Source organism: Bombus affinis, chromosome 15 (genome assembly GCF_024516045.1).
Source record: "Bombus affinis isolate iyBomAffi1 chromosome 15, iyBomAffi1.2, whole genome shotgun sequence".
In the NCBI taxonomy this organism is placed as follows: Eukaryota; Metazoa; Arthropoda; class Insecta; order Hymenoptera; family Apidae; genus Bombus; species Bombus affinis.
Genome location: NC_066358.1, coordinates 10,864,537 through 10,881,543, shown reverse-complemented (window position 1 = coordinate 10,881,543; position 17,007 = coordinate 10,864,537). Strand labels below are relative to the sequence as shown.

The 17,007-nt window shown below is 40.4% G+C and overlaps 1 protein-coding gene across 3 annotated transcripts in view; it reads right to left on the bottom strand.

Moving 5' to 3' along the window:
* Nucleotides 1-17,007, bottom strand: part of LOC126924879 (octopamine receptor beta-1R-like) — a 48,922-nt gene that overhangs the window by 14,638 nt on the left and 17,277 nt on the right. The window lies entirely within an intron of this gene.

Genomic DNA, 17,007 nt, shown 5'->3' with positions numbered 1-17,007 from the left:
ATATACCGACATCCATATATACAGGCCAAGATTATTTCCTATTTTATTTCACACCTTCGAAACGAAGGAATATCGTACCGCGATTGTTGGCTGTAAATTGTAACTTCTTAGCGTTACTTTGGCTGACATTATCTCGGGTCTGTAACCATCATAAAATACAGTGAAACAAAACGATTCGTTCGTAAATTTGAGCGATGCAGCGACGAAAAACGAGAAAACTAACTGCGAGATTTGCAGATCGTGGATTAATAAAAATTCTTTAAAGCGTCTTTTCGTACGACAGGCTAGAAAAATATTTTGCGAGTGACAAGACTTTGACGAAATCTTGGCGACGCGATATTTAATATTATTTGTACTTTCGTGAAAGAAATAAGATCAAACGACATCGAGAGTCGCTTGAAGATAGAATTTTCGGCCTGTTGAAATGTAACGACGGTTCGCGATCCGGATCAACCCATCGACCATCCTTTTCCTCGCGTCCGAGGAAACCGAACGTTGTACCGGCGATTTCGTTTCGTTTTTAACCTTTAAATATTTTGCTCGAAACAACGATACTTTATATAACATAGTAAATGCAGTATTCTTTCGTACGATTATGAAAATTACAAAATTACAAGATTAAGACTTAAGATTATGAAAATGATAACGCGGTTACTATTAATATATCGGCAATGGTAATGGCAATGTCGCTGGTTTTTCAAGATTTTCTCTGAAAAGAAACGGGTGCCGATCGATATTCGTGGAGGATAAAAATAAAGACGATAGCAGTCCCTTGTATCGGGAAAGCCAAGAGGAAAAAGAGGATAGAATCGTTTGCCTCGAGACAAGTACTCTTGAACTTTTCAAGTCAAACAAGTTACCTGGTGAATTTTTGATGCTCGCTATGGTAAAACTCGCTAAATTACCGGCGAAACTTTTCAAACTAATTCCATCAACGTTACGAATCGCTACGAGTTGCTGCTTCTCTGCATTAATCGAAATTAATTAACAAGTCAAGCAGAAACGTTGAATTCTTTGAGCAAACTTTTTCTCATACTTTACGCGCCACCATTGCAGTCTTAATCTTGTTTCGAGTCAACGAAATATACGTGTATGGGTTATTTCCACCAAACGAATCTGTTTGTACTTCTCGTACCTAACCCCAACCTAACTCCAATTTCTTCGTTCTTGTTAATTCCATCGTAGTAGGCTGTATAAATATTATACATACATACATATATATATATATATATTTGTTCCCGATGTATCGACCTGCATTCGTTACCTATAATTCTTATTTTTTATTTAGCCATATTCTTATTTAATGTCGTGTATTAGTCCACGTTGATTTTAGGTATATGCACGCATTGATGGAATGGAAGCAAAAGTTCCAACGACCTTCACCTTGACGTACGTTGTCAAGGATACTCTGCTGAGCAATCTTCGGAACGTTTCAGCCTTTATTATACCTTTATTTCAGGTATAGTATCCTTATTGCTTGCAAAAGAATATCGGCAAAGTTACGTCGGTTACGTCGGTTTAATTAGATTTACGTAAAAATAATAATTCGCGATAAATATCCGCGGTCTACCGATTGCCAAAAAGCTCTCAAGTTCCCGGGTACGCTCGACATTTTTAAGGGCAGTTTGATCAGCGTTCTACGCGTAAGCTTCGATGAATTTTCGTAGCAGGGTCGATCGATAGCCAAGAGGGAAAAGTTTCCAAGTCGGTCGAGCACGTTGCCTGGAAGCTTTCAAACGGTTGGTACTTTCAAACTCGATTAGCACCTCGGCTACGAAAGATCCGCAGGGCTTTGGTAGCTCTCGTAAAGTCCGACCGATTATACTTTACATCGTAGCATGGAGTTGTGTCGATTCGAAATTTTGATAAGAAAAGGTTGACTTTTCGAATTTTTCGAACGAAAGCTAGATGCTGTAATCGGCAAGTTCGGAGTTTCGAAACTTCGAAGATAGACCTATAACCTTTTTCCCCGATTCGCAAAAGACCTAATTTTTCGATGTTTTTCCTTCGTATCGAATAAATTTTTATCGCTATCGTCGCTACATGCTACTCTAATCTATAATATAATTACAAATAATGACGAAACATAACGTTTCAAAAATTCGATATATTCACGGTGTAAATAGTAAAATTAAAATTTCCAAAGTGTCACGCTTGAAACGCGATATCCACAAATCTTACGATGTCTGTATTTTACGATATACCAAGTTTATAGATAGACTTATCTATGCGTCGCACATGCTTTCAGACGATGGGCAACCGTAGATAGAAACATAAAAAATCCAACAGAAATCTGCCGCGGACTTTCTCTCTACGCGATGTATCCTGCGACGTTGCCTCGTTTCCCTGCAGAATGTTGCGAGCAAAGCACCTCCCGTTCGAACAGACGATCTCGTAAATTCGAAATAATTGTCCTATCCCTAGCAACGAGTAGGGGTTTCACGACGTGTCAATTATACCGGTAGAAATGTACCGTCGCTCTATATTTTCTCCGATCCAACGACATTCTTATCGTCCGAAGAAATTCTCTTATACTTATACTCGGAGGAAATTGGTCGGTATAAAGTCCATTTTAACACTTTCGATTACTCGTATGGGTATTATACGATATTTTTACGATATATAGTCGCGATATAGAAAAATATACGCTTGAAAGAAACAATTTGCGAATATCTCCGAGTTGATCGACGTCGCAACGGATTCCCAATGGACTGGGAAAGTACAGCCAGCGGCCGATCCATCGCCGATCGATCGATACTCGAGCGTTACGGAAACGCAATTTATTCGATCCGCGAGTCTCCGCTGTATACGTCTTTGCAAACTGAAACGATCAACGATCGACCAGTACCTATCAACGATCCAATGCCTCGGTCGTCTCCCCATATTCGGGGGCAATAGAGGCAGTGGAGGCAGTGGAGGCAGTGGAGGCAGTGGAGGCAGTGGAGGCAGTGGAGGCAGTGAAGGCAGTGAAGGAAAAGGCAGAGAAACGAGAGCAACGAAGTAAGTAATAATCCTTTGGATCGAGGCCACAATTGGATAGCCAAAGTTGAATTTCAGCCGGTAAAAGAGCGGCTCCGACATTCGGTCGGCTTAAGAATATAGCCCACTAGGGTAATTGCGTCGAATACCAGGTTTTCCTGCTTCTGATTAGTATCCTGAAGTAACGGTAATAAAAGCATCCTTTTTGACAAGGCTTTCCAAGTTTCCATTTACTTTCCGCTTTCTTTTAGTCGAATATTCGCGATAGAAGCTCTATGAAATTTTCCAATGTCGTTAAAACTAATATTCGATACGAACTCTCAGTCGCGTATACGTAAACAGGTTTTTAAGTTTGAATCTTTCCCTATTGCGATTTCTTTTATTATCGTTGCGTCTACATTAATGGTAGGATCTGTTTGAAATTGTGCAGAATTGTTCGATTATATGCACTCGATAGGATCTATGTACCCGATAGGATCGCATCTATTTTTTTCATTCGTAAGATTCTAATGACGGACGTTAAGTTATAAGATAACGTAAAAAAATAGAAATTTCGATATATGCGACCTTATTCTTGATTCTCTATGAAATTCTTTCTTTCGCTTGCGGAAGAAATTTGATACACTTGTGTATATAATATAAGTTTGACGTACCATAGCGTAACAGAGAAACACTACGTCGTGACAGGCATACGTTTCTGAACGTTGAATACAATTTTCTGGTCGGATAGAAAATAAATTCGGTCGATTCGTCCGACCAGAAGTTGCATTAATTTCAGCTCTTTCGTGCTAATAAGTTATGGTGACTTGCAAATCCACGATATAATTCGTCATCCATTTGTTGTTACACGCGCATAAAAATCGAAGAATATTCAACTCGAGTCCTTTTCGCTGTACTTTCCCTTTTTCCCAAACACTGTTACGTTCTAAAACATAAATTTTCTACTCTATTCGCAGACTGATTCGAACGGCCGTTCCGTTATACTCGTTCTGTGTGAACCCTTGTCCCTTATCATACACGCATCTCATAGGAATTTCAAACTAATAATAATGTAATAAGATCGCGAAATACGAATCTTCGTTACGTCCATCCTCCGTAAACATAGCCGTCACCGTTAAAAAACAGGCATTTCATTTTTCCATAGGTAATCTAATACGAGCCAGAAAGAAAGAAACAAACCGCTTTGCGATGAATTCTTTTGCGTAAGACGGCGTCGAAGCGTCTTCCTGTTTCACGACGGGGATCGTGAATCGTCGGTCACTGTACCGGACAAAAGTATCACGATCAAGGTCGGATCTTCCCCGGTGTTCGTTATCGTTTTAGCCCAGCTATCGAGAAAGAAATCGAATTGCATTTTTATTACGGATTAAATCCTCCTCCCCCTTCCGTCGACGTTGTTACGAGCGTTTGGACGCGTGCACACTGCACACGCTCGATCAGTTCGATACCAGCGGAACTGTGCTTATCTAAAAAACTCGTTATTTGGTCGTCGATGCTCCGGGGAAATAGCATCGAGCTCGATGAATCGTGCAAGATGCTGGTACCGAACGGAGGATTAAACGGCTTTCCATTAACTCGTCGAAGGATCGCATTGATTTTGCCAGGAATTTCTCAGCAATATCGTCGAGCTTGTTCGGAAAATATCCGGCCGAGGACGTTTCTAAAGTTTAAGGCAGAAACTAAACTCCCGAGTAAACTGCGAATATTTAAATTGATGAAATTATTTTTTTTTTTTTTTTGTTTATTCCAAATAATAAGATTCGAATCAAACGGAACATCCACCATATTACATTCATTTTGTTCCAACGCTCTTATCCACTCGCAACGCGTACACGCTATTCGTACCAACAGGCGTTCCCCAATTTTCGTCCGAATATCTCACAGTTAGGTGTTACGATAACAACCGGTCAAAGGGGCAACGAGCTAAACAACGACAACGACGTCGATACAAGGGCTGATAAAGCGAGCATTAGGGAGAGAGAGAGAGAAATTAAGGTACTCCTTGGAAACTATTTGACAAGCATCGTGCTTTGTTCGGCGACGACCTCTGTTTACCGAGTCGGGTCTCGCAATAGCGACTTTTAATTAACCTACATATCGGTGCCGCTCGTTATTCTCGTGCGTGAAAAAGCTCGCGTCTCTCTCTCTCTCTCTCTCTCTCTCTCTCTCTCTCTGCCTAGAGTTCTTCGCGTCGAATCGTTTTTGCAGCCTCCGTTATGATTCTGAATCGGTGTTCCTCGACGGTGTTTGACCCTTGAAACTCGCTGACCGTTTCCATTCTTTTCTACAAAGACGAAGAAGTTGTAGAATCCTTGTTGAATTGAAATTTCGCTCGGTGTGTAAACTATCCGAGTTGACTACGGACTGTTATTTATATATGTTTGTCCTTAGAATGTCGAACGTAGTTTTTAGTTTTTAGTTTTTAGTGGATCAAGTTTCCTCGAGCGTGTGCAGAGTTTCGTGCAAATTAGAAGAACGACAAGACGCGTCTCTCGCGAGCGTCGCAAGAACGTGAAAGTACGTCAGCGGAATATCGTTGGAACGAGTAACGGATTCGACGATTCCTCGTTGTTCGATTTGCCAGTGGCCTTCCTTGGTTATCGAAGCGATTCCTTCGCAAGGTAAATATTCTCACTAGCGCCGGTGCGAATTGCTCGTTGAAGTTTCATCGAGGTCGTGAGACTGGAAAACGGAAACGGTGGCGGAGCTTGAACGACCAAAGGACGGTGAATCCAGCATCTGCGAGTCTATCGCTTTCAGAGTTTCGAGCTGTTTCGTTCGCCGAGTGGGAAAACTTTTGGTCGAATCGTTCGTTCGAACGTGATTCTTTGAAACGTCCAAGAGCGAATATAATAGCGGCGTAGCGTCGTGTTCGCGTATCTCGATCTCATTTAAGAGAAGAACAGATTCGTGGGAAGAAACTTGGCATAAAAAATTGCTATACGCTTTTACTCGAAGTAGAATAGATGGAAGTAGATGGAAGAAATATGGAAAAATCGTTTTAAAAGTGGTGCGCGAACACGTTTCGAGCGTTGCAACGATATCGCGGATGGACGGCTGGGGCGCGATCGTTGCCACCATCGAGAGCGCAATTACTCGCGTGTAACGCCGTTGATAACAAAGACCACCACATAGTTACCCGATATATTTATCCCACTATCGACTATTTTCGCGTGCTTCGTTCACGCCGATTCGCTAAACTTTCTGACTGATGGAAACGATCGATTCGCAAAACAGTTTACCGACACCTTGTAAACTCACTTGCTTCGAAAGAAGGTCGAATTATCTCGCAAAGTCTTTTCTTTCTTTTAGAAATTTCATTACAAAAATACTATATTATTTGTATGTCGATTATAAATATTTTTACTTTAGACGATAGACGAATAAAACTCTTTTAAATTGTTTGCTTCTATGGGACGTTTTCGAGGAATTTCAAAGCCTTACAGCATATAAAATGTATCTAACGCGATACTCTATTAAACGATCGACTAAATGTCAGTGGAACTGTGGAATATGGAAGAAGCACCGACGACGCGAAACCAATGTTTGAAACGATATTCCGACTCGTGGGACCAATAAGTAGATACGAATAGCGCTTGGTCAGACCATTCCATTCAGGTAGATTACACGAGCGAAGATAGTGCCTAGTGGAACGATCGCACCGAAGCAGTATCTGATAAAGCGGGTAAAGTAAAATGGAATAATAGCTGTGTTAGATTGGAAGTAGAAACGCGGGCTGGGATTTGCATAATGAAGTCATTGTAGACTGTGTCCCGAAAGATAATGCAGTATTTCTGCTTCCTTGATTTACGAATTGCCAAGTGGAAAAGACCTAAAAGATCGTAGCGTGGAATACATTTCAAAGTGTAAATATACCGACTCGCCTTTATTATACTCGATTTCGTAATACGATATGGAAATGAGAAACTGTGTTAAACTTCCTTTAAAGTCGCGATTCTTCCGAAGAATAACGTTTACCTTATAGGGAAGAAATGTCATTTCTGCTTAAAAGACAAGAATCGGGTTTTTCGTGGAGAGAAATTTCCTTCCGAGGGAATAAGTAACGTCGATTTATTGTAATTTTACTTTTTTTTAAAGAACGTACGTATAAAACGTGGTTAACGTAAACGTCGTCGTGCTATATCACGCTCGTCGTTAACCCACATTGCACATTTTTTAAGCAAGTAGCAAAAAATTGTGCCGTTAACGGATTTGATCGATATCAATGAACCGACGTACATTTTTCAACGACACTTTCATTTCTTCATCCCCGATGAAATTATTTTTCTTATGCTCGATGCTTGACTTTTATCTCGAAATAATCGGACACAGGGAAGAAAATATCATTTGGTCGAAGAAACGAACAGATTCTCGTTCACCGACATTTGAAATTTATACCGCAAAACTCTCCTCGTTTTAAGTTATCACCTATGTTAGGAGATTGCCGCCACGATTCGAGTTTTCGGCATAATATAGACGTACGTGATATACGCGATGAAAATCGACGAGAGACTGCACGATGATTGCGATTGGGGTTAGGTATAGCGAGAGCAATGGCTGAAACTTTATGACAAAATAAATAAATGACTTGTCCTTTTTGAAGGTGAGAACGAGTGGGGTCCGGTTTGCCGAGAGACAAAGTTTGGTGTCGATTACGAGTCACGCCAGGTTCGCAGGCTGTGAAAGGCGAAGGTAGCCTCGTTCGAGGGTAACGTTAATCTTCGCTGGCGATGTTACTCGTCAAAGTAATAACGAGTACGCGTTACCGAAACTCGAGCAGCTGCACGCTGAACCTTGATAACGATTATGTTGATAATTTTCGCTGGAATCAGGGACTCGTGTATCGCGAAAGAGGATATCGGTCCGTCCACGTTCGCCTCTTTCCACTAACCTATTAATTATCGCCTTTATATGAAAATTGATCATTTCTTACGACGATGAAATTATTAACAGTTATTACTATTTAAAACTATGCATATCGAACAACTTTTTATTTATATAATACATTTTTTTAAATATCGACATATCACGTTTGTACGATTGAAATTTAAAGATACAAAGATACACGGGAATCGAAGTAAACAAGGTAATTCACGCGATCATTGCGATGTAACGAGCGAATAAATTGCCACCATACGAATCGAATAAATAAATAGATGTAAATTAATAGCAAGTAGAAAAATGAATTCCAATATCTTGTAACACATCAATAGGAAAGACAGGAAATGGATAAATCGCGAACGAAATCGCGAAATCGCGTTCGTTATTGGAAGAAAAAATTCATTTCAATTCAATCGTCGATATCGAATGATCTATCAAAACCACGATTCCCACTATATCATAATTCTCGTCCTGTCAATACGAGATGGCATCGAATTCAAAATTCAAAATTGCATAATAATCTGGGCATTGACGTAACGATTATCGAGAGACGATATATCGAAAATAATAAATATTTCGAAATGAATTCGATCGCTGCATGTTTTTTTCGCTAACTAAAGCTAACTAAAGCCAACTAAAGGCAACTAAAGGCAACTAAAGGCAACTAAAGCCAACTAAAGCCAACTAAATCCAACTAAAGCTAACTAGAACTAACTAGAGCTAACTAAAGCCAAGTAGCGCCAAGTAAAGCCAAGTAAAGTTAACTAGAGCTAAAGATATTTCGTTTGTTTGGAAAAACTTGCTCTACAAAATGTTTTGCAAAATAAAGAAATGCCCCTGTTATTAACATTTAAGGAAAGAGATGCATGTCTCACGATCTAAACTGACGCGACGATACGTTTTAAAACTACTTTTGCAAGGACTGCAGGATTATTACGATTTTTGTTTGTATTGGCAATCGAAGACCTATCTTCGATCTTTTAACGGAAATAAAAATGTACTACATAATAGCCTTAGGATGTTAGTTAAGAAATTTTTATTCAAAAGTTCGTACATCACTGTGACGTAAGGTTTCAGTGTCTGCGCTGGTAATCCTCGGCCACGTGCGAAAGTTCAACGATTAATGGAGATGTGTCAACCGGGAAATTGCGTAACAAGTTTCCGTCGGCCGATAGTCTTGAAACGAGATCGATCATCGAGCTGATAATGCGCTATTTTGATTTTAACAGGATAAAAAACGTTCTTCCGCTGGAAGAATTTTTACAAGAGTACAGAGGCTAACCGATTAACTCCGCGCTTTTCAAATAATTCGATATATTCTAAATTCGAAACTCGAATACCGTGCTGTGTCTAGAAATTATTATTCAATTTTTATGTTATCTGTGTACGTATATATAGTTATAATTTTGAAAAAATTTATTAAAATACAATGCCCCGTCCCTAGATAAGCGTATACGTAACACGGAGCGTACGAGGATTAGAAACAACCTGCGCTATTTATATTTTCCTCTCGATAATCATTCTAGATCTATAAACGTAAAAGAGGAATCGGATAAATTCTAAATTGAAAGCTGTAGGTTCGCCGCATCGCCCGATCGACAGTTGCCATTTTAACGAAACGCAACGACGAACGAGAGTGAGAAGAAAATCCTTTCGAGGCGATTTGAACTTTCGTTCGTCGATATTGTACGATTAATATCGTGGATTGGGCGACAGCGACCGTGTCTTTTTTCCACTGTGTTAATTCTTTGATCCACTTGAATCGCAGTTTCTAAAACAGCAGATGATCGATGGTGTGTAGAAACGTTGTAAGAGGATCGAATCCTTATATAGAGAGCAAACTGTGCATATGTAAATGACAAGTGAGTTCTAGAAGCTTGAATTCGTCTCACGATTTCGTACGAATTGCGCTTTCTCGGTTCGTTTATCCCAAGTATTCGAACGAGGGAGAAACACGGTTTTCTTTAAATCGCTTGCCGACAAGATCGTCCGACTTCGTTTTATCTCCTTTGCTATATCCCATTTTAGAAGAACGTCCTAGTAAGTTATTGCCTGCTAGATTGCCAGTATTTACGCAAATTCACGAAATTATTCGCACTTTTCTGGATCGAGAACTATTTGATAGTACTGGATATTATTGTGCAACAACTACCGTAGATATTTTATATACATATTTGGTCGAATATTACGTACATTCTATGCACATTCGAATTATATCAGTCTGGTCTGCACGATCTTTCGGGCACTGTCGATAGTCGAACAGAGAAATATTTCGTTTTAACAAACAAGCGACAAACATTTCTACAACAAAGATTAGTCAAAGACATTCTCGTGCAAGTTTTCAACTTTCTCGAGAATGAAACACGCAGAGTGATCTCGTTGCCGCCGATTTCCATCTTGGAGTTTGATTTTCAGTCTCAGAGTCTTATTGGCTTCACTTGTATTCGATTACTTCGATTTCGCGAATTTAGATTCACCCGGTGTGTAAGTATACGGCTAAAGTAACGTATAAAATAATTTGTCGTTGTATTTAAACAAATTGCGAAAATCTAATACGATTCTCTCTCGGAAATTCAACTTACAGTAGTGTAGGATGAATTGTTATCTTAATTGTCAACGTCTGGCGTGTGATTTCGTTCTGATCAACGAATCAGCGCTCACCGCCAACCACGTTGGTCAGAAATAAATATTGCCAGTCTAAAAGGCAATAACCGCTTACGGGAATTCCATAGCTAGGATAGCAAGCACATCAGCTTTTCCTGTTTGCACATCCTCCGCATCGCGTAATTACATTTACACGAGCGGAAATGGGGAACTGGGGCGCGACAACAAAATTGTCCCGAAAATATGCCGGAGGAAACGCGGTTACGACCGGGCCGTAGCGAAATTCTCGAGTTAATAATTAACGTTCATTCGCAACGACTAATTGCTTGCCGATGAGTAAAAACGCAAAGGTAGCAATTGTATATATATATATACACACACACAATAAGGAATAAATTCCACGTACTCTCTCCATCTCTCTCTCTCTCTCTTTTTCTCTCTGAAAGTTTATACCTGCAACGTCCCGCTCGAGTAAAAGCTGTAAAAACTGCATTGGAAGAAAGTGAAAGCGAAAGACTGGAGAGGAAGGAAACTCGCTAAAGGACCGGAGCAGCGATGTTTCGCTAAACGTCTAGTGGAGTCGGTAGTGGAGCATTTTTCAATCTTAGAGTTTTAATGAACACGAAACTTTGTTCCCCCGAAGGTTGTAAATTTTCGCATAATTGGTAGAATTGAGCACGATAGCGTGGTAAACCTTGCCAAAGGTCTGACCGTGGCCGCTTCCTCCGCTATGTAAACGCTCCATTATGTGCAATCGCATGACACGAAAGTATAGCTAATGGAGAGCGTGTTGTAACGACGCGTTAAGCTTTAATCGATAAACAAATATGGGAGAGAGGGAGAGACGATCGAAGTATGTGAAAGCCAGGTATACTAGATAAGCAATTACCTTTCACCTGACAACGTGTCGGACGGATTAATCGAGCGGGGCGACGGTGAATTCTTGCGGAAAATTTCCCCAATATCCGGATCATGACCATTATTAATTTCGTTAACGGGCATAATCGCGAAACTACGCTGTCGAGATCGTTTTAAAGTTGTAACGGGATCGAATTGCTTCGAGGCAAGTGATAGTTGTATTTTTCCTCCCTCTGCGTTATTCCTATTATGCCGGCTATTTCTTCTTATTGATCGGTCGTTTTATTTTTTATTCTTTAGATCGTATTTTTTTAGATATTAAACGCAATACGATCCTGTCGTATTTCATCATCCTGCGCGTTTCGATATTTTATTTCGGTCAAGCAATTACCTCTCGAAGCACGTCTGCTCGGACCTCTTCTCCTCTTTACGACTTGAAATAAATAGTTAAGTGACCGCCATTTTCGCAAGTTTACGGTTGACCGACTCTCTTCTACTCTTATATTTCTACAGGTTTTTCGATCGTCGAACAGCCGAAACGCGTTTTTCTCCTTACAGTCTGATCGATAAGGGTAAAACGAAGCTACCCCCGTGTTATCCGACTGGCTCTATCTAATTCGCTTTTGCCGATCGTTCGCGCGTATCCCGTTTGATGAAAAAGGGAAAAAGCAAGAGAAAAGCAGGAATCCGTTTGTTCCATTAGAAGCCAAAAACTCGCGATGAATAAATTCCACGATGCTCGAATACACGCTGTACAAACGTCTAACGTTCAGCATTGAAAAATGTTTGAAACTTGATCGTTTCGCGTCTCTTTCGAATACTCTCTTTTTACGTTATAACGGCAGACTGTTCTCTTAATTACGAACGAATCGTTTCTAAATCGTCCATCTATGAAAGTGAAAAACAAAGGATATAACAATCATATATCAAAGATACTGTTGTTAATTTCGCTTCTGGAAACTCGGTGGCAATTTCCATCTTCGCGCTGAAGCATTCTCTGCGATCTAATATGAAAACTCTTGCGATTGGAAAATTTCTTTCCTGAGAATGCTATTTAAAGTTCGTTGAAACTGCAGAGTTTATAGACGGCGATTAAACCGCGATGCATCGTAAGAACGATAAATAGATAACAAATTTACTTCAACTTGAAATCGATCAAATTGGATAAAAACTCGTAGAGATTGTTCGTTAAACAAGAAATCGTTATTGTTTTTACAAATCGATACAGAACGCACATTGACACAGCGAAACTTGAAACTTACGTGCTATACGTATTCGCGACTTCAACGAATCTCCTCGTATTATCTTAAATCAAGAGTAACTTCCTCTATCAACAGCTTATGTCGCTCTATATGTCGTCTATATCTGTATCGCGGCATTTCTGAAAAATTGTGTGTTATCCATCGTCCGTGGTAGCATGACGTGTAATCGTTAATTGGGACAAAGTTAATCGGTTGAAAAATGGTGTTTTTCCGTTTCGATCGCTAAATCGCACAATTACGAATAATATTTATCGATATTAGTCGATAAATTAGGCAAAAGGTAGATTAAATTGAACCGAAACACGCAGTTGTAGCGTATTAAACGGCCAAAAGAAATAACCAAAAGGAATATTTTCAGCAAACGAGATATACGAGTCCTGATGAACTATGAACGAAACGAACGCGCAACAAACAGATCGGTATTTGCCGATGTCGAACCGACCAATCTACGCCGAGAGCGTGCAAATTTCACTGTACAAACTATGCCCTGGCTCGCCATTCTCGCTATCTTCGTTCTCCGATACACGGACTCGGATCGTCGTTCGAATTTTTGGCGAATCGCCAACCGAATCCTACTGCCGCTTTGCAAATCAAACGCAAACTGTTGCATCGTTTCGCGAAAAGACATCCTGGAAATTGAGTCGAGCATTTATTGATCGGGAAGATCGTTTCTATGGTAGTTTCTTCCTTTCCTTTCTTCTTTCTTCTTCATTTTTTGTTCGAAACGAGTTTCAAGCAAGGAGAGTGTCAACTAATTATCTCACCGAAGTGACAAGGTACGAATCTTCTTTAAAATTAATAGTTCTCTTTGTCCTCCGTGTACGAACTAACCTTTTATCGGTCGTTTCTGTTACTTACCTGCCATTACCGATGCTTATGATTCGCGACTCGTCGCTGTTTCCGCTACTATTAAATTGCCCTCTCGATTCTTTCGATAATTTCTTCGTCGCTTACGTATATAACGAAGAATCGTGAATCGCGAAATATACATGTATATTACATGTATAGTATTATTATATATATATATATCATTGGGATATTCGAACGTTCGAATAAAAGATGTTGGCAAAAATGAGATCCTACCGAACTTTTGTTTGAGACTTGCCGGGTAGTGAAAGACGTCGATATTGGGTCAGACGGTGACCGGATGATCGGATGATGTAAACGGATATTCAAATATCGAAGTTGCTTAAATTCTATTTCTTTGCTCGTATTCGTAAAAGATATAGAAAAAGGTTCGATAGATCGGAAATGACAGGCATAGAACGTAAGAACATATTTTCTAGGGTTTCGTGAAAATCTTTGCGAATGTTGAGCTTCGTTGAGCTTCGTGTCTGAACTGACACAATGACACTGTACTTCCGTGTTCCGTGTATGGCTTCTCTCTGGCATGCGTCTTTTTGTTCTAAACGTGTATCGGACTCGCGTGACGATTGAAACGGCGGAATTCGCTTCTATCCTATATAGTTGCTGTTCGAGACGCATTGTTTATTAGATCCTCTTGAGAGTTGTCGCAATTTTAAATCGCTCGCTTTCTATCGACGTATCCTCTGATATATCTGCTAGAAATCGATATTTTCCGCTTGTTAACAAGCTTGTTAACAACCGAATGCAAACCTGAATATCTATCGATCGATTTACGACACTTACGTTCTATCGGTGTTTTCATTTCGCTCTAGAACTCTGAAAATCCGAATCGATTGAAAAATCGAACGATATAACGTTCGACCGTCCTACTTTTGGAAAATACTAGTTACTTTAATAGTACGTTACATAGTTTTTGTTGTTTTGAACGTTTGTTGTTTACAATTCTTCCGTTAAATGATTACGACCAAGCTATGCGACAGGCTTTCGTTTCAATGAAATATCGATATTATCTTTCTCGTCTGTTTTCGTACGAACGAAAACGTTGGCGCGTATGCGATTTAATTAAATCACTTTGTGCCGCATATCGTAATAATCGCGTAACTTTGTCTGCTACTTTAATATCTGTACGCTTCTACCGTCGCATTTTAATCGTTAAAAGTTACTTGTGTAATTCGTAATCGTACGATGACGCCATATTGCTTTATAACGATCTATCCGCTTTATTCTTTCCGAGGGAAATTTTCACTCGGATAACTAACGTTTCTCGAAAACATCGCGATTAAAGTGGAAATTAAAGAAGAATTTCTGCCATGTTGCACGTGCGTGCAATAACGTTTCCTCCTTTTAAACTAATTTCATTTCTGGTCGTACGTTGTAACTTAATCGTTCGGTTAATATGCCGGTTTTGTGAAATTGCCGCTACGATGGCTCCTTCGTTTACGACTGTTTCGAGATAGCTTGTAAATTAAAAAATTGTTTAGCTAGGATACAGAATATCGTTAATTGTCTTCAAAAGCTAAATATATATTTACGATATAAGCGAACGTATCTGGTATTTTACGAATCTTATTCGTAGATAACGTTAAGATAACCGTACACCGTTTAGATACAAGTAGGGAAGATCAGGCGGCTGAAAATGTAGAAGAACGATGAGAAATTGTAGACTGCGGTTTTTTCCAAAGAACCTCCTTATCTTCGTTTCCGTCTCGTTTTATCGTCGTTAACTTGGCTCGAATCAACGAAAAGTCTCGGCCGGCTTCGCCATTTCATTCGCTAGCGTTATTTCAACGTCGAAGGCCATTTTTCTTCGCGCCCGAACTCTATTCACGCTGGAAAAAGAAGAGAAAGAGAAAAAGAAGAAACACGCGACGAGTTTAGCGAGCAGCGTGCAATAATCTCACCGTTTCTCGTAAACCGCGACTTCGTTCCTGGCGATTTGTTTCGCAATCGGTTATTGGCAGTCGTTTTAGCGATAGTCGATCGCGATAATCGAGCGGAACGAGCGTTGGTCCGCCATCCGGCGGAGATCTTTCGATTTCTCCTCGTTGAAGCTCTCGGAACGCGGCCATAAATCGTTGGAAGAAGCTTTAAGCCCCGATACACGACGGAGACATCGACAAACTGGCAATTAACCGACGATTTATCGAGCTTGGCCTTGCCGCGCCTCCTTTCAACCGTTTTGCTCCTTTCCTAGGATCTCGAGCGCGTTTAACTTTGAAATCGGCGGAGGTTTCCGCGTTTCCAACCAAATGCGCTTCATTACGGATGGGAAACTGACTTTGCCCCTCGTTTTCTTCGAAATTGGTCGAGCAACTGCGAACAATCCCATTCCCATTCCCTTATCTTTCGGATCACCGCTCTAATTTCCCTCGCCAGACATCTCGAGCGAATTGAAACGCATTCTGTCGCATTCGAGCTAATTTCAGGCTGATTGTATCGACGTTTAATCTTGCCCCGCTTTCCTATATATCGCGCGTTATGCATCGGTCGATTCGTTTCGAGCGTGAAAACAAATACGATACAAATACAAATTATTTTACAAAGAAGCTGTTTCTATCGAAAGAATGGACGATGATCTTAAATATAGATCGTTGTAACGGGTCAACATCAACGCGTATACATGTGTGTTTATCGTTGAGACGAGTCTGTCGTTCGAAAACGTTCTCTTTTCTCTTTCGATTTGACGAAATTACATCGCTCTCTGGCTGTTTTATACCTGACGATATTTACGAGAAGAAAAAGACGGGAAAAAAAGAGACATTGCCGATTCGTAGCCGAATATACTATATTTTCTGCAAAACGTCTTTGCTGCTTCTCCGGGATCGTTCGTGTCCTCTTACATTGTCTACGTAGTTTCCTTAACGCGAACGTAGCGTTCCCCATATGGAAGCAAGATTTGCAATGGAAGCAACCATAAAGCGAATGGATAAAGGGACATTCTTCCGTTCAAGAATTCACCTTCTACTTGTTTCCGTTTAGATGTACCGCTCTGGCAATATTTTCTTCCACTTGTCGAGTGTTTCGCTTGCGCGGACATGCTACTTTTCTACTCACTGTCATAAATGCCATTTATATTCGTGGAAATGCGAGATAGCACGAGCGTAACGGTTAACCGTAACAGTCGCCACGTGGTTACGAAATCCTCGATGATACGCGCGAAAGAAACGACAGACTTTGACGAGCGTTTCTCTCGTTCTGGCGAACGGACCTTGAACTGGAACAGGGTGAAACGGGCGATTATCCGTTCTGTCAACCACCAGCGCGAGGATCGAGCAGGCTGACGGAAGCACGAAAACCGAAGCTATCGAAAAATCTCGTGTAAATACAGCTACTCTGGCGCGCGTTATTAGCTACTCGGAGCAAGTAGAGCCCGACAGAGGGGAATAGAAGTAGAATGGAACTAGCATGGAACACGAGATCGTGATAAAATTCGAAGCCGAGAGTTATCAAATTACGTATCGTCTCCGGTTGGGCTTCGGTCCTCGTTCCCTATCTCTCTTTGCAGAAGTTTGTTTCCTTCTGCTGGAAACTGGTAACAGAACATGAAATTTTTCAT